Here is a 23,486-nt window from a genome sequence, read left to right on the forward strand (position 1 = left end):
GTAGCAGAAAGTCCGGATCGGCATGGACTAGTACAATCCTTAGCAAAATGTTCGCTCCCTCCACAGTTAAAACATGCACCTATGGCCTTGAAACACACCCCCACCGTGTGTTCTACCACAAGTCTCACACTACAAGACTGATAAAGCTCCTCGAGATGCCTGCTGGGTCTGCTGACCAGATCGAGGTGGTCTTTGGCCAGAGTATCTACCTCTGCCAGATCTGCGAGAGCTAGATCCCCCAAACTGTTTTCTCTTCCCATAACCACTCTCAGTAGCCTGGCTCGTAGCTTTTTCAATCTTTTCTTTCTCTTGTGTACCCTTCTTAATGACCCCTTCTAGTTCTATCCTTTCCAGTTCCAGGGCCTCTGAGATCAACTCAAAGAAATTCTAATGTCGGAAGCCCACAACTTACATTCTTAAGCTAGGCCTCAATCCAGCCTCAAACCTCTTACATCTATCTCTGGGGGTGGAGACTAAGCTTCTAGCATAATGACTTAGCCTTGAAAAGTCCCGCTCATACTCTGCTATTGTTTTGTCTCCTTACTTCAAGCTCAAGAATTCTTGTAACTTCATATCGACATAAGCATCAGGGACCCACTTCTGCCTGAATTCCCTCATGAAGTCTATCCATGTCAGCACAGGTGGCTCAACCAGGCTATGGGGGATGGTCTTCCAACATTCATATGCATCCCCTTGCAATAGAGAAATAGAGTACTCGAACTTCAGCACTTCTACACACTGCAACTTTCTGAAAAACCATTCCATTCTCTCTAACTACTGTTCTGCCTCCAGTGGCTCCACAGTGCCCTTAAACTCGGTGGCCCCAAATTTCATTAATTTTTCATATTACCGAGCCGAGGGCTGTGGTTGTGCTGCAGGTGTTTGCATCTGAGCTTGAGGTGGCACATTTCCTGCCATTTGTTGGAAAAACGCAGCCATCTGCTGTGCAAACTGAGTAGGAAACTATGGTGCTAGAGTAGGAGCTGGAGTGGCTGACCCACTCACGTTTTGGAGTGTTGGGGCTTCCCCTTGGACCTCAGCCACGTTTTGGAATGATCTCTCTCTTCCATTCTATTTCTCAAAAATTTCTACTTCCTGAAATCAAACACAAGGAGGTTGACCTCCGTTAGTGCATATTCATGATGTAAATATGTCATATGTATTAATTAAAGACACTTGAGCAGTTGTACTTATCAAAGAAATATGCACATACATAGTTAAAATTCATTGCAAAACCAGGCTCTAATACCACTAAAAAAATGTCACACCTTACCCCTCTGTAAGGCATAACATGATCCCGTAAAATACCTAATGAACTACCGAACTCCACCTACCAATAACTCATTAAGTATCCTACAAGGGATTTTAAAACCATTTTCTTACATTTCGAAAGTGGTGAGCATTTTAGTAGGAATTTAAAACATTTAATTGAATTTTCAAAACTAGTAAAAATTTTTGTCCATTTTTATTTTTACATAATTTTTGGAAAAATTTCGGCAGAGTGCCGTCTGTATTTTGAGAAAATAATTCTTCAAAAACCTGTAAAAATACTTCCAATAATTGTTTTCACAGCTCCCAACACCAAAACAACTCAAGTCAACACAATTCAATTTAAGTCCACAATTCAACCAAAGTTTGTCATCTCAAATACTTCATAAATTCATTCACATTGTATATAGTACTTAATTTACAAATACAGATCTTAATTTACAAAAAAAAATCCAAATAACAATATTATAATTTACTGTACAACTGCTCAACTTTACATTAATACATATGAGATTATAATATTTATATTAAATAACTACAAGGGTATAAATAAATACCCGTACAAAAAGATCAGTGAAGTCCTTGTCAATTTAGCATCTCACCCTACTACTTTTTCCTTGCTCTTATCTGCGACAGCAAAATAAGCTATCGCTGAGTATAAAAATACTCATTAGTGCACAATAAAAATTCAAAATGCAGTACTCAAAACAATCATTGATAAATCACAATTTAAATATTTCACAATCACATTTCACAAATTATCAAAACTCATTACAGCACAATTTTGGTCAATTAATTTAATAAACACAGTGTTGCCAATTCATACACAACTTAAGCTATGACACAAAATTTCCGATCAATGCCGCATTGTATACCACGACAAAGCAATCTACAATCCCACTAATCGAAATCAATGAGGGAGGTGGCTAGCTAGCTAATGAGTACTCATCCAATCTATAACCTCAACTGGTAAACCAGAGAGGGAGGAAAATAATCAATCTCAACCCGATAAATGGAGGAGGAATAATAAGGAACTATCATGCTAAGTGTGAATCAGAAATCAATTTCAAATATTTTATTCAAATAATTCATGAGAAATTTGATAAATTTCCAAAGCCATAGTTTCATTCACAAAGTGGTAACATAATTCATGATTAACACCAAATTTTCATAAATCATACCCAATCAAATCGGTAATAATAACATGATAAAATAAGATTTATTGTACACAAACTTGACGTGAGTCGCCTCTAGGCCTTGACTCAATCTCTTAGACCTTCCGGGTCTTTTTCAACTGAAACACAAAATTTATAGTGTCTCAGTATCTTTGCCTCACAATAATTCCAATAATTAATTCATATATGTTCAATTCTAGCCCCAATATGCTTAAACTTACATTCTTGAAAATTTTCATGTTGAGGTTACTATTCGTGATACTATTCAAGTCAAAATATTGACTTTCTTATGCTTAATAAGTATGAGAAATCCAATTATACCCACATACCACATTTTGGTTACCTAACTTGTTGGTTTTGGTTCTTTTCTCAAATCTTAAATCTTTTAGGCATAATTTCAAATTTTCAGTTTTGGTATCCTATTTTGCACTATTCCATTAGTCATGTTGCTGTTAGAATTTGGCTAAGTTTTCTTCATAGAAATTGTTCCTTATTGTCTTAAATTTATCTTCCTTTTTGAATCACTCCAATTAGAGTTTTGTAGCTCAAGTTAAAGCTATTTGAACATGGCTACCGGATTGGTCTAACCCAGATTTTCTGGGCACCAAACCTGGTTCTAGCAGTTTTAGATCACCAATTTTGGGTGGCTAAAGGACTTGGTTAAGTGCATAATTTGGATTTGTGTTCCCATGAAAGTTGTAGGGCTATGTCTCAGCTTTCTACTGGTAAAATTTCAGGTTATTTGGACCTGCCTAGCCCAAGTTATAGTCAAATGAACAAACACTGTTCATTTGGTCATTTTTTGTATAGGTCAGTTTGCGTAATCCGGATTTGGCCAATTTGTTCACTATGCTATAGTCACTTTCTGGGCATGATTCCTAAATGAAAAATGTGCCATTTTGTGTCTAGCTTCATTCCCAATTGGTCTCACACCAATTGGGTTGGTAAATTTTCATATTTGGTCCCTGAAAGGGACCTTGGTCATGCTGCCTGCAGAATGACCATAAGCAATCTGAATTCAAACTTAATTCCAACACTTCCTGCACACCATAATTGGTCATACATGACCATTTTTCAACTCCAACAAGGTCAAACACATCATTTATCTAATTCTCACATTTTGCCTCCCAAAACCCTAGGTGCCAAACCCTAATTTTCATGCTTAGCTTATTTGATAAAATCTAAATGCATATTTAGTACTTATACACTCATTCACACTTAACTACTTCATTATTTGCATCAAAATCACCCATTTCAACCCTAAACTACTGCTGGCCGAATTTGTGTAGATAGTCCACATACTTGATTTAATTCACTTATTTGTTAATTCCAAGTGTAAGTTAGCTTCTTAAACATAAATCCAAAGAGAGAATGAAGAAAGAACACTAACCTTAATTCTTTGATTTACAATTCACAAATTCTTTCACTTTTTTCACTTTTCTTTCCTTAATTCTCGTTCTCAAGTTGCAAGAGCAAAGTGTAATCAATAATTTTTGGGGAATTTATGGGCAAATTTGGGGTTTTAAAAGCTTACACACAAGCTTTAATGGAGGATGAAGTGTGGGAGCTTTGGGAGAGAGAGAGGCCGGCTCACTCTTGGAGAAGACAACATAATTTTTTTTTTCTTTTCTTTTGAGTATATTTAAATCATTATCCTAAAATTTCAATTTTTTTAATTATTAAGTTTATTGCATCATGCATGATGTCATGCATGATGTAATAAACTTTATCAACTTTTTTTTTCATTTATTTTTCTTTAGTTCTTTAATTTAATTCTTGATCCCAAAATTTTCTTTTCTCCAATTTTATTAGACAGTTAGGTCAAGAGTCATCTCTATGGCTAAATTGACCAAATTGCCCCTCGCCGGTTCGACCCGGTTTGCAAATAATTCAATATTTCTTCCGGATCCCTGACCTAATTATTTAGCCTGCTTAACAATTCTTTTTTGTGATTTTCTCTATTCCACTGTGTTCGCAATAGTCCTAAGGACCGCAGCGTCACATTTTACGGTTTGAAATTCGAGTTTAAATTGACCTCGCAGCCCTTCCCGAGAAGGTCACCCATCGTTGTGACTCTCGGCTCATTTAACTTCTCGTGTTCTGTTTTTCTTATTTATACTTAACTAATTGACAATTACTGATTATTTGTGTTCAGGGCTTCTCTACGTGTCTTAGATGTGGTTCTAATCTACTTAATTATCCAGAACGACACCGGTCACCGGAATAGTGAAATATACCAGGTTATGCAAATAGGGGTGTTACATTGTGTTTCTCATTAGCTTGTCTAGTGAGATATCTCCTCCACTTGTTGGGGTTGAGTTCCTTCCTCTCTAGCTTACCAGTTGAGGAAGAGTTTGGATGAGTACTCATATATACTAGCTAGTCTTTGATCCTCCCTTTAGCCTCAGTTATTAGGAGAGTTTGCTTTGTCATGGTGTACAACACGACATTGATCATGAAATTTTGTGTCATGTGTCCAACTGCGCGTATTGTTGGCAACACCCTTAAATTATGCATACTTTGATAAAATGTGATTGGAACAATTAATTGTTAATGGTTGAAAAATATTATATTATTTTCATGGTTCAAGAGAAATGTGATTAGACTATTATTACTTGACCAAAATGTCATTTAAACGAATGATTTGCATGATTCAAAATATTAAACTTGATTTTATAAATTTTGAAGAATTTAGAGATTCCAAGCTCTTTGTTATGATTTGTCAAAGCATGTTTTGCATTAAGTTTTTTTTTTTTTAATTATTAGTTGTGCACCACTGAGTTCACCGCTCAGCGATAGCTTTGTATGCTGTCGCAGGTGAAAGAAAATATAGGGCAGCTGAATGAGATCATTTGAGATTGTGACTTGAAGACGTGTGCAACACCCCTACATGCATAGTCCTGTGCAAATCACTATTCTGGTGACTGTTGTTGGTCTAGACAATTAAGAGGATTAGAATCATATTAAGTCACCTAGAAAAGCCTTGAACTAAAATTAATAGTGATTACCAGAAGGTCAAATACAAATCTAAAAAATAGAACATAGAAAGTTAAATGAGTCGGGGGTCACAGCGATGGGTGACCGCACCGGAAAGTGACTGCGAGATTAACTGTAACCTTATTTTTGTATGGGACGTTGTGACACCGCAGTCCTAGGAAAAATTGCAAAGCTAGGGGAAAGGTGAAAATCACAAAAAAAATATGGAAAACCAGATCAAATAATTAGATCAGGGTTCCAAAAGAAATACTGAATTATTGAAAAATCGGATCAAACCGACGAGGGGCAAATTGGTCAATTCACCCTTAGAGGTGACTCATGGCCTAACTGTCCAATAAAATGTGAGAAATTAAAATTGTGAAATATATAATTAAATTGAAGAAGTGGGGGAAAAGAAAAGAAAAGAAAATAAATCTTTATGACATCATCCTAATGAGGTAAGCATGACATCAAAAAAGTAATTATAATTTAATTAACTAATTATGGATAAGTATAAAGAAAATAAAATGAAAACTAAAAGCATAATTTTGGTCTTCTTCCACCTCTCTTTGCCACCACACTTCACTCATCTCTCTCACTTCTCTTCCATTTCCACCATTTTCAAGCCCTTCCAAGCTCCCAAGATTTTACCCTAATTTTTGTAGTTTCTTTACTAAACCTCTAAATTAGACTTGATAAGAAGATTGGGAGTGGATAAATCAAGCAAGGTTTGAAGAATTAGAGATATAAATTCTGCTCACTTAAGGTAAGCTAATCTAACCTTCCCTTTTTGTATAAATGGTTGATTTAGGGTAGGATTGGATGAAATTATATGAAGAAATTGGAAAACATTGCATGATGAGGAAGAGAGGGAATTTTTGGCAGCCATGGAAGTTTATGGAATTAATGTGTCTTGATTTAATTGAACATGCCTTCTAGCTTGATTAGTGATGCTTACATGATGTATAGGTTTGAGGTTGCCGTGAATTGCTTGGAATTGAGAAGTTGAAAATTTAGGGTTTTGACAAGGTTTTCCAGGGAAAATTTGAGAATTTGGTAAATTAATGTACTTTGACCTAAGTGAGGTTTAAAATGGTTTATTGGCGCAATTTAGAATGTGTTTGAATGGTGAGAAGTTAAGTCAAATTCGGATTGGTGAGGGGTCACTATAGGACAGCCTGACCTAGGTCCATTTTAGGGACCAAATCTGTAATTCTGCCACCCTAATTGGTGTGAGGCTAATTGGAAATGAAAGTAGACACATAATTCCATAATTTTTGTGGAGAAATACTGCCCTGAAAGTGACTCTAAGTTAGTGAATAATTAGGTCAAACCCGGAATTGGCACACTACCACTGTACAAAAATGACCAAATGAACAGTATTTGTTCATTTGGCCATAACTTGGTCTAGGAAGGTTCAAATGACCTGATTTTTGAACCATTAGAAAGCTATGACATAGCACTACAACTTTCATGAAGAACACCAACTCAAATTCTGCCCATAACCAAATCATTTTGCCACCCAAATTTGGTTGCCCAAAACTACCAGAACCAAAAACCTACTCAGAATTATGGGTAGATACTAATCCGGCCAGCCTAAAGAAAATGGCAATATCTTGAGCTAAAAAACTCCAAATGGAGTGATTCAAAAAGGGAATTAATGCTAAGACAATAAGAAACAACTTTGATGAAGGACACTTAGCCTAATTTCTACAGTAACCAAACCAATGGAATAGTAGAAAATAATGAACCAAAACTAAAATTTTGGATTTGCGCCTAAGGAAATTAGAAATTGAATTGGCAATCAATGCCAACAAAATTGACACCCAAAATATGGTATATGAGTGCAATTAGAATTAATAAACCTATTAAGTATGGAAAAGTCAACATTTTGACTTGAATAGTGCCATGAATAGTGCCACTATACACAAAAATATAAAAGACCCGAAATTCTAAACTGTAATAGATAAGATAAGTCTGCAAAGAAATTGTTGGAATTTAACTATTAGAAATGGATAATGAAGAACTTTAAATTTATATGTTTCAGTTAAAAAGGGATCTTCGAAGGAGAAACGAAAGGTAGTGTAAATTAATCAACAAAGAAGTTTGTGCACAACTAGTTTTTAATTGATTTTATTCTGAATATTTCATATGATTAATTGATGTTATTTTCCTTATGTATTATGTTTATCAAGTATTGGATTTATTTCAATGATTATTTAAATTGTTATAGTATGCATGAGTTTAGTTTTGTGAAATGGTATTTCAACAATTATTGAGCATTATTGTGGATTGAATAAATTAGTTTTGAAAATATTGTGATAAAATATGTTTTGAATTGTGATGAGCATAAAAATTATCAGATATTGGAATTGACTTTGAATTGAATTATGTTGTGATTTATGCTCACAAAAAGGACAAAGAAATTCATAATATTGTTTTATATCTCACTATAGATGCTTGACTAGGTTATTACCCGTCTCCCTCATTTGTTGAGGAGACAATAGAGTTAGCTTTGTTTTGACTATCATGGTACGTGCACAGGCTTAGATTCTCCTCTTATTAGAGGTTAGTTCTAAGTTTTTCATTGGCCCTTTCGAAAGTTGTATTATTGTGGTGTGTACTATTTACGATGATTCGACCTCCCCGACCATAGGGAGTTAGAATCCTGATTCAACCTCTCAGACCATAGGGAGTTAGAATCGCCCTGAAGATGACCCTTATGGATTAGTCTTGCATAGTTAGTGAGATAAAGAATGGTTTTGAATAGTAAAGAATTTTGATTTCAAATGGGATTTATGCATAATTGATTTTATTAAAATTAATCTTTATTTCCATAAGTTGTAGGAATTACTTTAAATGTTCAGTTATGATTTGATAAATTGAATTTATTAATCAAGATCGTTTAAACAAATGATTTAGATTATTGGCAATGAATATTTTGATTTTTGAAATTTTGATGAATTTCAAGATTTCCATATTATTTGCTATAATTTTGTCAATGTATATTGTATTACATTTTAAATTATAGTTGTGCACCACTGAGTTCACCACTCAGCGATAGCTTTGTATGCTGTCGCAAGTGAAAGTAAAGATAGAGGAGCCAAGTGAGATTTCTTATAGCTATGCCTTAAAGACATTCAGATTTGCTCTGGGTATATCATAGGTATACCCTTGTACATAGATTTTCATGTTTGCATGTAATTTATTTGAGTAGTTGTACAAGAACTTTTGTAATATTATTTTAGGGTATGTAATTAAAATGCAAATTATTATAATATACAAATTTATTTCTGAGTTTTATAATTAATGTAAATGATTAAATTTTTGTATTTTGTGAATGATAAATTATTTCCTTTTCTGAAATGAGATGTTCATTATTGGTTTAAAAATGTGCTGAGTTGATTGCTGCAAATGATATATTCATTATTGGGATTGAATTGTGTGGAGAAATGAATTTTATTGGAGTTGTGGTCGAGTAAAAATATTAGGAGTGTGTTTCTTTTCAGGTTTTGAAGAACTGTTTTCTTAAAATGCAATCGATACTCTGCCGAAATTTTAAAAAAATTTCGTTGAACCAGATTTTTATTGAGGATTTGATCCATGGCTAACATTTCAATTAAAGGCTTTTAATAAATATTCAACATTCCCACCACTATAAAAATGAACGAAAATTATTTTAAAATCTCTTGTACTATATTTAATGGGTTACCGGTAGGCGAAGTACGGTAATTCATTAGGTGTACTATGGGATCATATTACATCTTACGAGGAGTAGGGTGTGACATGTTTAGTGGTATCAGAGCAATGGTTTTAAAGTAAATTTTGTACTGTGAATTTGAAATATTTTATCAGTAAATACAACTGCTTAAATGTTTGATACATATAGTACATTTACATCATAAATATGAACTAATGGAGAGAAATCTCCTTGCGTAAGTTATCCCGGAAAAAGAAGATTTTGTGAATAGAAATGGAAGAAGGAGATAAAATAATAGAACAACCAGTTACAGTTGAGTCACAAGGGGAGGCCTCAGCTTCTCAGAGTGTTGAAGGCCTGATTGTACCAGTTTCACCGATACAAATTACTGCACAAATAGCCCAGCAAATGGCCACTTTCTTCTAACAAATGGCAGATACTCTGTCAGTTCAAGCCCAAGTACAAACCCAACCCCCACAAGGGTAGTGTGAAATAGAGAAGAGGGAAAAACCTATGGTCAAAGTTCAAGTAGAAATTTGGGGAAGAGAAAAGAATTTGAGAGACCCCGAGCTCAGGGATATGACAGAGGCGGATCATCAGAACAGAGGCCACCAAGGTCTAGTCGTCGAACAACTAGAAGTTCCTATCCTCCTCACATCTGTAACTCTTATGGCAAACTACATAGGGGCATTTGTCGTAAGGCCATTGGAGCCTGCTACAATCGTGGAAAGCTTGGACATTTTGCTAGAGATTGTACTAGAACACATCGACCTGCTCTCCGAAGTTCACAGACAGTTGGTCAAGGCCAAGATAGAAATAGAGTTGGTACTCTTCAAAACCATAACACAGTGAATCAACTTGAAGATAGTGGCGCATCAGTCAAAGCGTCCACTATGCCCTAAGGAGAAAAAACAAAAACTTCGGATGTAGCTGCTGGTAAGTTCTTAATTTTTGGAAGAAATAATTATTTATTATTTGATCCCAGCACTACTTGTTTGTATGTTAGTGTTAGAATTATATGTTTTATTGCTATTCCTTTACATGAGAATAAATTTTGATGCATAAGTGATTAGTCCTTTAAGATAAGGATTACGATAATAAGTGTAATTGGAATTAGTTTTGGAAGAGTTTGTCAGCGAAAAGTATTTGCTAGCACACAAGAATTTCTAAAGCTAATTAGTTAGCCTATTTAATGTAAAGCAAGAGGACCTAAAAGTAAGTTACAGTAATAGAATTGCTTTAGGTGAGGGCAAAGATATTACTGCTAGTGATTGTCAATGGATATGGTAATCAGAATAAATTTTGGATATTAGTGAATTCGAAAAGAATAAAATGTAGGAAAGTTTGATCTATTGGAATGTATCGTAGTAACTATGCAATGTTCTTAATGTTTGTACTGTAAGCTACAGATTATAATACTGACTTGAGATTATTGTGTAGAGTTATGTACTACCCGATAGTGCACTAAGATGAGGATTATTGCAAACGGCATCTATTTTGGTAGAATTTTTCTAGGACAGAATTTTATTATTGGAAGGGAGTTTGAAAATCCTAACCCGGGATTTAAAACTCTAAAGTTAGAATATCGAAAGGTTATAGTTCAGTACAAAAGGAAGTACTGATTGCACATTAGTGTAAAATAAGTTATAAAATATTGATAGATAAAAGAGTTGTGGAAGTGAAAATTCGAATAGTTGGTACAAATGTAATAAAGAAATGTTATGAATATTGGTAAGAACGTTGACTAAAATGGTCAGAGGACCCAATCAAAATAATATTGAAGTATAGCATATTTTTTTTAGGGATGAAGATGGTAACAAGGAATGACATCAGGAAAATTATTTATTATGGTATACAAGTGTAAACATCAAAATATGTTAAACAAAAGGCAAACAAGACAGTGCAATATGACACATAGGCCAGGGTCTTAAATGAAGATGGTAAAGTAATGGTTATGGACCTATGGCCAATATGGTGATAAGCATTTTACATATGACCAACAAGGTCATTTTAAAAGGGAATTAAAAAGAAAAATAATTGTTAAGACAACAGTAAGAAAAGACTAATATATTCCAAGATAAATTAAAGGTTGCATCAAATGGTCAAGAGCTTTATGTAAACTTAAAATAAATAGATATGAATATAATGTGGACGATATGGAGATCATAAGATTAGATAAGAAAAGGAAAACTAAGTTCTCATTACCTAGGATCACACGAGGTCCTAGAAAAAGTGGATTCATTAGCACGCAGATTTGCTTACCTTTAGAATAAAAAGGAATTCAAATTTAACTTATGACAAGAAGCTCATAAGGAACTTGGCACATGAGGTGAGCGATCGATATATAAATATTAATGGCTAAAGTGCTACGAACCCATCATTCAGACTATGAGGCTAAATGGAAAGATGAGAGAGACATGGGAAAACAACACGTATGGATGATTAAGAACTGACAGTGGGCAAAATTTTGAGGTTGAAATTTCTTTTAAGGGGGGGGGGGGGGGGAAGGAATTGTAACACCCCTACATGCATAGTCCTGTACAAATCATTGTTCCGGTGATCGGTGTCGATCCGAACAATTAAGAGGATTAGAATCATATTAAGTCACCTAGAAAAGCCCTGAACAAAAATTAATAGTGATTACCAGAAGGTCAAATACAGATCAGAAAAATAGAACATAAAAAGTTAAATGAGTTGGGGGTCACAGCGATGGGTGACTGCACCGGAAAGTGACTGCGAGGTCAACTGTAACCCTGTTTTTGTACGAGACATTGTGACACCACAGTCCTAGGAAAAATTGTGAAGCTAGAGGAAAGGTGAAAATCACAGCAAAAGGTGGACAACCAGATCAAATAATTAGATCAGGGTTCCGGAAGAAATACTGAAATATTGAAAAACCGGATCAGACCGGCGAGGAGCAAATTGGTCAATTCACCCTTAGAGGTGACTCATGGCCTAACTATCCAATAAATGTGAGAAATTAAAATTGTGAAATATATAATTAAATTGAAGAAGTGGGGAAAAAGAAAGGAAAAGAAAAGAAAAGAAAATAAATCTTTATTACATCATCCTAGTGAGGTAAGCATAACATCAAAAAAGTAATTATAATTTAATTAACTAATTATGGATAAGTATAAAGAAAATAAAATGAAAATTAAAAGCATAATTTTGGTCTTCTTTCACCTCTCTTTACCGCCACACTTCACTTATCTCTCTCACTTCTCTTCCATTTCCACCATTGTCACGCCCTTCCAAGCTTCCAAACTCCCAAAATTTTACCCTAATTTTTGTAATTTCTTTACTAAAACCTCTAAATTAGAGTTGATAAGATAATTGGGAGTAGATAAATCAAGCAAGGTTTGAAGAATTGGAGATATAAATTATGCTCACTTAAGGTAAGCTAATCTAACCTTCCCTTTTTGTATAAATGGTTTATTTAGGGTAGGATTGGATGAAATTATATTAAGAAATTGGAAAACATTGCATGATAAGGAAGAGAGGAAATTTTTGGCAACCATGGAAGTTTATGGAATTGATGTGTTTTGATTTAATTAAACATACCTTCTAGCTTGATTAGTGATGCTTACATGATGTATAGGTTGAGGTTGCTTTGAATTGCTTGGAATTGAGAAGTTGAAAATTTAGGGTTCTCGACCCTTAGGGTTTTGGAGGGAAAATTTGAGAATTTGGTAAATTGATGTACTTTGACCTAAGTGTGGTATAAAATAGTTAATTGGTGTAATTTAGAATATGTTTGAATGGTGAGGAGTTAAGTCAAATTCGGATTGGTGAGGCATCACTACTGGACAGCCTGACCTAGGTCCTTTTTAGGGACTAAAACTGTAAATCTGCCGCCCCAATTGGTGTGAGGCCAATTGGAAATGAAATTAGACACATAATGCCACAATTTCTGTGTAGAAACACTGCCTTGAAAGTGAATCTAAGTTAGTGAATAATTAGCTCAAACCCAAAATTAGCACACTGCCACTATACACAAATGACCAAATGAACAGTATTTGTTCATTTGGATATGACTTGGTGTAGGTAGGTCCAAATGACCTGATTTTTGAACTGTTAGAAAGCTATGACATAGCACTACAACTTTCATGAAGAACACCAACTCAAATTCTGCCTATAACCAAATCATTTTGCCACCCAAATTTGGTTGCCCAAAACTGCCAGAACCAAAACTTGCCCAAAATTTTGGGTAAATACCAATCCGGCCAGCCTTAGGAAAATGGCAATATCTTGAGCTACAAAACTCCAAATGGAGTGATTCAAAAAGGAAATTAAAGCTAAGACAATAAGGAACAACTTTGATAATGGACACTTAGCCCAATTTCCATAGTAACCAGACCAATGGAACAGTAGAATACAGTGAACCAAAACTGAAATTTTGGATTTGCACCTAAGGAAATTAGAAATTGAATTGGCAATCAATGCCAACAAAATTGACACCCAAAATATGGTATATGAGTGCAATTAGAATTAATAATCCTATTAAGTATAGAAAAGTCAATATTTTGACTTGAATAGTGCCATAAATAGTGCCACTATACACAAAAATATGAAAGACTCGAAATTCTAAATCGTAATAGGTAGGATAAGTTTGCAAAGAAATTGTTAGAATTTAAGTATTAGAAATGGATATTGAAACACTTCAAATTTATGTGTTTTAGTTAAAAAGGAATCTTCGAAGGAGAAACGAAAGGTGGAGTAAATTAGTCAACAAAGAGGTTTGTGCACAACTAGTTTTTAATTGATTTTATTTTGAATATTTCATATGATTAATTGACGTTATTTTTTTTATGTATTATGTTTATCAAGTATTTGATTTATTTCAATGATTATTGAAATTGTTATAGTATGCTTGAGTTTAGTTTTGTGAAATGGTATTTCAACAATTATTGAGCATTGTTGTGGGTTGAATAAATTAGTTTTGAAAAAATGGTGATAAAATATGTTTTGAATTGTGATGATCATAAAATTATTAGATATTAGAATTGACATTGAATTGAATTTTGTTGTGATTTATGCTCATAAAAAGGACAAAGAAATTCATAATATTATTTTATATCTCACTATAGATGCTTGACTAGGTTATTACCCGTCTCCCTCATTTGTTGAGGAGACAATAGAGTTAGCTTTGTTTTGACTACCATGGTACATGCACAGGCTTAGATTCTCCTCTTATTAGAGGTTAGGTCTAAGTTTTTCATTGGCTCTTTTGGAAGTTGCATTATTGTCGTGTGTACTGTGCACGATGATTTGAGCTCCCCGACCATAGGGAGTTAGAATCACCCTGAAGATGGCCCTTACGGATTAGTCTTGTATAGTTAGTGAGATAAAGAATGGTTTTTGAATAGTAAAGAATTTTGATTTCAAATGGGATTCATGCATAATTGATTTTATTGAAATTAATCTTTATTTCCATAAGTTGTTGGAATTACTTAAAATGTTCAGTTATGATTTGATAAATTGAATTTATTGATCAAGGTCATTTAAACAAATGATTTATATTATCGACAATGAATATTTTGATTTCTGAAATTTTGATGAATTTCAAGATTTCCAAATTATTTGCTATAATTTTGTCAATGTATATTGTATTACATTTTAAATTATAGTTGTGCACCACTGAGGTCACCACTCAGCGATAGCTTTGTATGCTATCTCAAGTGAAAGTAAAGATAGAGGAGCCAAGTGAGATTTCTTGTAGCTGCGCCTTGAAGACACATTCGGATTAGCTCCGGGTATATCATAGATATACCCTTGTATATAGATTTTGATGTATGCATGTAATTATATGTATGTAATTTATTTGACCAGTTGTACAAGAACTTTTGTAATATTATTTTGGGGTATGTAATTAAAATGCAAATTATTGTAATATTCAAATTTATTTCTAAGTTTTGTAATTAATGTAAATAATTAAATTTTTGTATTTTGTGAATGATAAATTATTTCCTTTTCTGAAATGAGATGTTCGTTGTTGGTTTAAAAATGTGCTGAGTTGATTGCTGCAAATGATATATTCATTATTGGGATTGAATTGTGTGGAGAAATGAATTTTATTGGAGTTGTGGTTGAGTAAAAATATTGGGAGTGTGTTTCTTTTCAGGTTTTGAAGAACTGTTTTCTCAAAATACAGTCGACACTCTGCCAAAATTTTGAAAAAATTTCATAACACCAGATTTTAATTGAGGATTTAATCCATGACCAACATTTCAATTAAAGGCTTTTAATAAATATACAACGTTCCCACTACTATAAAAATGATTGAAAATTATTTTAAAATCCCTTGTAGTATATTTAATGGGTTACTAGTAGGCAAAGTACGATAATTCATTAGGTGTACTACGGGATCATGTTACATTTGACGAGGAGTAGGGTGTGACAACGTGTTGTGACTATCTTCGAGAATATTATATGTAAACCCTTGTACATTAAGTTTTAGTGTGATCATGTAATTATATGTATGTAACCACATTCGAGCAGTTGTACAGAAATACTTGTAGTATTATTTGGGATTGTAATCAAATGTAAATTTTGTAATATTAATTTTGTTATCTCAATGAATGCAACCATTTAAATTTCTTCTTGAGTATTGTAAATAATGAATTATTTTCTTTAAATGAGAATTATTGAGAATGAGTTGATTGAGTTCCCAATTAGACATGATATATTTTTTTTGTAAATCGTTTTTTAACAAATTATGAAGAACTTTTTTTGTATAATTTTAGCCGTAACCACGCAAAATTTCCGCAAAATTTTAAAAATGCCTAATTATTTCCAAATAAGTCTTATAACACATACTCGAATTGAAAACATTTAAATTAAATTTTTATCACCACGCCAAACCTTAAATTGAAATTTGTTTTGCCAAAATTCCTTATAGTATATTTAATAGATTATTGGTAGGTGAAGTTTGGTAATTTATTAAGTATATGTGGGATCATGCCACATCTTACGGAAGGGTAAAGTGTGACATGTTTTAGTGGTATCAGAGCTAGTTTTTAAAGTAAGATTTAAACTGTGAATTTGAAATACTTTTTGATGAGTACAACTGCTCAAATGTTTGATACATATAGTACATTTATATCATAAATATGAATTAACGAGAAGAAATCTCCTTGTGCTTATTGTTTAGGAGATAGAAAATCCTGTGAAAGGATATGGAAGAGAAGGATAAGACAATAGAATAGTCAGTTGTAACTGAAGCACTAGGTGGGGCCCCAACTCTTCAGAGTGTCAGAGGCCTAGCTGCAAAAAGCCCCACCTATATAAATTACTGCACAAATGGCCCAGCAAATAGCCACGTTCTTTCAATAAATGGCTGATAATCTGTCAACCCAAACCCAAGTAAAAACCCAATCCCCATAAAGGCATCATGAACAGGGGAAGAGAAAAGATTTTGAGGGACCTCATGCTCATAGGTATGACAGAGACAGATCTTCTGGGCAGAGGCCACCAAGATTTAATCAGCAGAAAACCAGGAGTTCTTTACCTATCTGCACCTATGATATATGTGGCAAGCTACATGGGGGTATTTGCTATAAGGTCACTGGAGCCTGTTATAATTGTGGTGAAATTGAGCATTTTGCTAGAGAATGTACTAAATTACGTCGAACCATGCCACATACTACACCAGAAGGATCAGTCCAAGGTTTTTCTTCCAGAGGTTCACAAACAGTTTGTGGAGGCAGAGAAAGAGGTGGAGGCAGAGAAAGGGATAGAGGCAACACTTCTGGCAGCCAAGGCACACTGAATCAACTCTAACATAGGGTTGCACCAGTGAAAGTGTATACCATGTTCCAAGAGGAAGAAGCATAGACTTCAAACGTAGTTGCTGGTATGTTTTAAATTTTTGGAAAGGAATGATTTTGTACTATTTGATTTTGGCTCCACTTGTCCGCATGCTAGTGCTAAAATTTTTGTCTTACTGCTCTTCCCTTGCATGGAAATAAATTTTGATTTGTTAGTGACGAGTCCTTTAGGATAAGAGGTACAGCAATAAGTGTGATTGAAATCAGTTTTGGGAGAGTTTGTTAGTGAGAGACATCTCCTAAAATATGATAAAATTATGGAGCTAAATAGTGTATCTGTTTAGTGCAAGGCAAGAGGACCTAAAAGTGAGTTATAGTAATATAGCTACACTAGATGAAGGCAAAGGTATTACTACCGATAGATATCAGAGGGTACCATAATCAAAATAAGCTTAAGATATTAGTGGACTCGAGAAGGATAAAATATAAGAAAGTGTAATCTATTGGGATGTATTATAGTAACTATGTAATATTTTTTATGTTTGTGCTGTAAGCTGTAGATTACAGTACCGACTTCGGATTTATTGTGTAGAGCTATGTACTACCCGATAGTACACTAAGATAAAAATAGTTACAAATGGCTTTCGCTCTAGTATAGATATGCTAGAACAAAGTTCTATTACTGGAAATGAGTTTGAAATCCTGATTCAGGATTTAAAACTCTAGAATTAGAATATCGAAATGTCACAGTTATAAAGTAACTAGAGTAAGCGACTCAGTTACTCTAGCATGAGCGACAGTATGTTAGGAATTGCTATAAGACTAGAGATCTTAATACAGTCATAAATTAAAGGTAACACCCATGTGGTGAGGTCATCTGGTCTCTGATATAGGGTCTTTGCAGTTGTTTTGGTATAGTAATGGACCTATTGCCTAAAGTTTAGTGAAAAATAGTATCTTATTAGTATAGCAGTAAGGCACAAGGTATGATTTTGTTTCCGTGAAAGAGATGGGATGCTATGGATGATAATTATAACTTATGACATGATTGAGAAATGATGTTCTAATGGAAATAGCAGTGTGATAGAAAATCATTAACTTAGGTATTCTTTAGAAAGAGCACAATTCCCATTGTAAGGATCATAATGGATCAGATTATAAGGGTGCAGAACTTTTGAATGGCAAGAGAAAAAGGAGAGTCCTATAGACTCCCTTCTTAAGGTATTAGATGATTGTTTATAGTTCAGTAAAAGAGAAGGTAATGATTGCAAAACAGTGAAAAATAAGCTATAGGATATCGGTAGATAAAAGAAAATATATAAGTGAAATTTTGAATAGTTGGTTTAAACATGATAAAGAGATATCATGAATATTGGAAGTATTAGCCAGAGTGGTCAGAAGACCAATCCAGAGTAATATTACGGTGTAGATAATTTATTGGGAATGGTAAAAAGGTACAAACTTTTGATATGATAGTTGGGCCAAGGAATAACACTTGGGGGAAACAATTATTATGATATAGAACCCATAAATGCGAAATTCAGAGTAAGTCAAAATTTGGACAATGTGAGAAACCAAATCATGGAATTTAAAATTGTAAGATATGGATTAAACTCTATTTATTCCAATTTCCAAGATGAAGTAGGTGACACGGAGATGAAGTCTATTTAAGTTTGTAACAATTATGGAAACTATAGCCAAGGATTTAACTAAGTATTTTGAATAAGACTAATAAGGTCCCGTTATAAGGAAACATAAATGAAAATAATTGACAGAACAACTGTAAGAGAGATATTGAAGCTAATATGAATAATAAAGTGTTTTTGGAGGTTTCCTCTCGAAAGAAGATCACGAGATTATGGAAAAAGGAGAAAACTAAGTTATTACTTCATAGGACCACATGAGGTTCTAAAAAGAGTGGGTCCATTAGTACATAGACTTGCTTTACCTCTAGAATTGAAGTAAATTCAAACTTAACTTATGACAAGAAGCTCATAAGGATCTTGGCACACGAGGTAAAGCAGTCGAGAAATAAATAAATACCACTGGCTAAGGTGTTGTGGAACCATTAATTAGATTAGGAGACCACATAGAAATGTAAGAAAGACATGAGAAGACAACACTCACTATTTAAGACATGAGAAAACAACACTCACAATTACTCAAAGACTGACGTCAGGCAAATTTCAGGGATGAAATTTCTTTTAAGGAGGGGAGAATTGTAACACCCTCATACTAAGTAGCCTATACATTCTACTGTTCCAGTGACTAGTGTCTACTCGTACAGTCAGGATGTTTAGAATCATACCTACGCCACCAAGAAAAATCATAAATAAAAATTAACAGAAATCATATGAAGGTGAAATGAAAATAATAAAAACAAATCATAATCGGTTAAACGAGCCGAAGGTCCCGATGATCGGTGACCGACCCGGGAAGCGACTGCGAGCTTATTTATTACCACAAATTCGTTTGGGACCCTATGACACCTCATGCCTAGGAATAAATGCGAAGCTAATGGTATTGTGAAAACCACAGAAAAGAATAGAGAACAAGCTCAAATAATTAAATCAGAGTTTGGGAAGTAACTCAATGTTACTAGAAAAATTGATCAGACCCATAAAAGGCAATATGGTCAATTCACCCTTAGAGGTTACTCTTGACCTAATTGTCTATTAAAATATAGGAAATTAAAATTATAAAAAATAGATTAAAAATGAAGAGGTATGGAGAAAGAAAAGAAAAGAAAATTTAATTAAAGTGAATTATGAAATCACCCTTAAGTAAATATGATACAATAAAGAATTTTAATTTAATTAAACTATTTTTGGATAAGTATAAAGGAAAAATAAGACAAAATTTAAAAAGCAAAATTTGGTCTTCTTCTCTACTTAGTCAAACCTTCTCTCTCTCATCTTTTATTTCCACACAATTGTTAAGGTTTGGAGAGCTTGAATTTTCTTAATTTTCTTCCATAAATTCCCTAAGTCCCAACACCAAAATTCATCCCTAGACCTTGCTAAACCATTTGGGAACAAAAAGGGAGAGGAGAAGTGAAGAACTGAAGACTTAGAAATTCAATAAAGATGTTAGTGATAATTATTCCATTTTTCTCTCTCTATTCATGATTAGGCACTTAAATTGAGTTAGGATTTGTTGAAATTGAAACAAAAATTTTATGTTAGGAAACCTTAGGAATTTCGACAGCCATGTTGTTGTGAGGTTTTGATGTGTTTTAATTCAATTAAATGTGTATTCAAGCTTAAATGACTAAGGATAGGTGAGCAGTGTACTTGAATTTGAATGAATTGTGGAAATTGGGAAATTAGGTTTATGGCAATTAGGGTTTTAGTGTAAAATTGGGGATTTTTGAGGATTTTTGACCAATTGGTATTTGTTATGCTCAATTTAGTCAATTAGTGTGCTTATAAATGCAATTTAATGAATGAAATTGAAATGAGTGTGAATGTGGGATGGATAAATTCTAGACAGCCTGACTAATGTCCATTTAAGAGGTTATAAGTTGAATTGTATGACTCCAATTGGTGTGAGGCAAATTGAAGATGAAATTAGGGTCACAATGCTACAACTTTCATGAAGAACACAAACCCAAATTCTGACCATAACCTATTCAAATTGTTAACCAATTTCAGCTCACCCAATCTGCCAAAATCACATTTTGCCTAGAAAATCTGGAAATAACCAATCAGACAGTTATGGTAAACATGCCATAACTTGAGCTAAAAAACTCCAAATGGAGTGATTCAAAAAGGAAATTAAATTAGACACATTAAGGAACAACTTTGATGAAGAAAGTTTAGCCAAATTTCCACTGTAGTTTAGTCCAATAGAATAGTAAACCTTGGAGACAAAATCTGAAATTTTGGAATTTCTCCTAATAAGCTTTGAATTTCAATTGGCAACCAATGCCAATAAATTTGTAAACCAACATGTGGTATGACCATGTGTTTAAAATTGGTATACCTATTATTTATGAAAAAAAAAAGTCAACATTTTACATAACTAATAAAGTGAATAGTAATGTAAATATTAACCACAATATTATCAAATACAATAACTCAAACCTTATAACACTTCGTAAATAACTTAAGTATATATAGTGCAATTATTGGATTAGTTATTGGAAACATCTAGGATGAGTATTGAGACACTTTAATTATGTGTTTCAGTTGGAAAGGAGCCTTCCAGGAAAAGAGATAGATTGGGTTAAGTCAAGACAAGTCAAGGAGGTTTATGCACAACTAACTTTTTCAATTGTTTTCCACTTTGAAATGAATTTGAATAAGTTTATATGAATGTTTTATGATTCTTATGGTATTGAGAACTTTAAATTATTGAATGAAATTGCATGAATCAAATATGATTTTCGTATGCATCTAAAGAATTATTTACATTATTTTAAAAGTTGTGAATTGTGAAATGACTCTGTATTATGGAAAGACGGATGTTGGCCCTTGATTTCATTGTAGCAAAGGGGTAGGCTGGTATTTGAATATTTTTAGAAGTGTTTTGTAAACTTGATGTGTTGTCAACTTTTTGCATGAATTTACTGTAATTGAATGTGTTTATTGATTTTATAAATGTATTTTGTGAACGAAATTTCTTTAAAAATGTTTTGAAACCATAGTTGACATGGCAGTATGCTTTATGTTTCTCATTAGCTTGTCTAGTGAGATATCTCCTCCACTTGTTGGGGTTGAGTTTCTTCCTCTCTGGCTTGCTAGTTGAGAAAGAGTTTAGATGAGTACTCATATATACTAGCTAGTCTTTGTTCCTCCCTTTAGCCTCGATTATTGAGAGAGTTTACTTTATCATAGTGTATAACACGACATTTTGTGTCATGGGTCTAACTGTGCGAATTGTTGGTAACACCCTTAAATTATGCATACTTTGATAAAATGTGATTGGAACAATTAATTGTTAATGGTTGAAAAATACTATATTATTTTCATGGTTTAAGAGAAATGTGATTAGACTATTATTACTTGACCAAAATGTCATTCAAACGAATGATTTGCATGATTCAAAATGTTAATCTTGATTTTAAAAAATTTGAAGCTCTTTGTTATGATTTGTCAAAGCATGTTTTGCATTATTTTTTTTTTTTAAATTATTAGTTGTGCAACACTGAGTTTACCACTCTACGATAGTTTTGTATGTTGTCGCAGGTGAAAGGAAATATAGGGCAGCTGAATGAGATCACTTGAGATTGTGACTTGAAGACGTGTTGAGACTATCTTCGGGAATATTATAGGTAAAACCTTGTACATTAAGTTTTGGTGTAATCATGTAATTATATGTATGTAACCACATTCGAGCAGCTGTACAAAAACACTTGTAATATTATTTGGGATTGTAATCAAATGTAAATTTTGTAATATTAATTTTGTTATCTCAGTGAATGCTACTATTTAAATTTCTTCCTAAGTATTATAAATAATAAATTATTTTCTTTAGATGAGAATTATTGAGAATGAGTTGATTGAGTTCCCAATTAGACATGATATATTTTTCTTTTGTAAATCGTTTTTAAACAGAATATGAATAACTGTTTTTATATAATTTTAGCCATAATCACGCAAAATTTTCGTAAAATTTTAAAAATGCCTAATTATTTCCAAATAAGTCTTATAACACATACTCAAATTGAAAACATTTAAATTGAATTTTTATCACCATGCTAAACCTTAAATTGAAATTTGTTTTGCCAAAATCTCTTATAGTATGTTTAATAGATTATCGAGAGGCGAAGTTCTGTAATTTATTAAGTATACTATGGGATCATGCCACATCTTACGGAAGGGTAAGTTATGACACACACACACACACTCTCTCTCTCTCTCTCTCTCTCTCTCTCTCGCTCTCTCACTCTCATTCTCTGCTCAATTTTGTCAGGTTTATTTATATTTGAAATTTTTTTAGGGTATGGGTATGGGTATGGCTAATTTAGGGTTTAGTTTTGGGTGTTGGCATTTAATTTATTTCCATTTTCTTTGAGATTTATGAATCCAATATGCCATTAGTTTTAGGTTTAGTTTTGGATATTTCTATTGCTTCTTTAGTGCCAGGGGAGCTACAGTGTTTAGGGAATTCTTACATTTTTTTTTTGGCATAGATTTGGCAGCTACTAAAGGAGTTGTGTTTGAATTCTTATGGGTAATGTCACACTATTAGTAATATGCCCTAGAGTATATCATTTAGTATGTATCTTGTACATATTTTATTAATAAAAGGCAATTTCACTTTTTCGTTTATGTAATGTATTTATGTGTAATAGAAAAGGTCCATTGATATTTTGTTAGAAATTCTATTCTTAAGTTGTTAAGAATATGAGTGACAGTATTTCTAGCACAAAGAATCATAAATTGGTTCACAATCGAGGATACTTCACACAGGATATGACTTATCCAAAAAGATTGTATTCATGTTTGTTCCCAAGGTATTTATATAAGATATAAATAAGATGGAATGGTGAGTCTCGTGCCATATAACAAACATGATAGGCACTTATACATGATAAGTAGGCCAAACCAGTGACGCATATGACAAGCACATGGAGTTTACTCTTGTCAATGCATT

Source organism: Hevea brasiliensis, chromosome 10, assembly GCF_030052815.1.
Source record: "Hevea brasiliensis isolate MT/VB/25A 57/8 chromosome 10, ASM3005281v1, whole genome shotgun sequence".
Classification (NCBI taxonomy): Eukaryota; Viridiplantae; Streptophyta; class Magnoliopsida; order Malpighiales; family Euphorbiaceae; genus Hevea; species Hevea brasiliensis.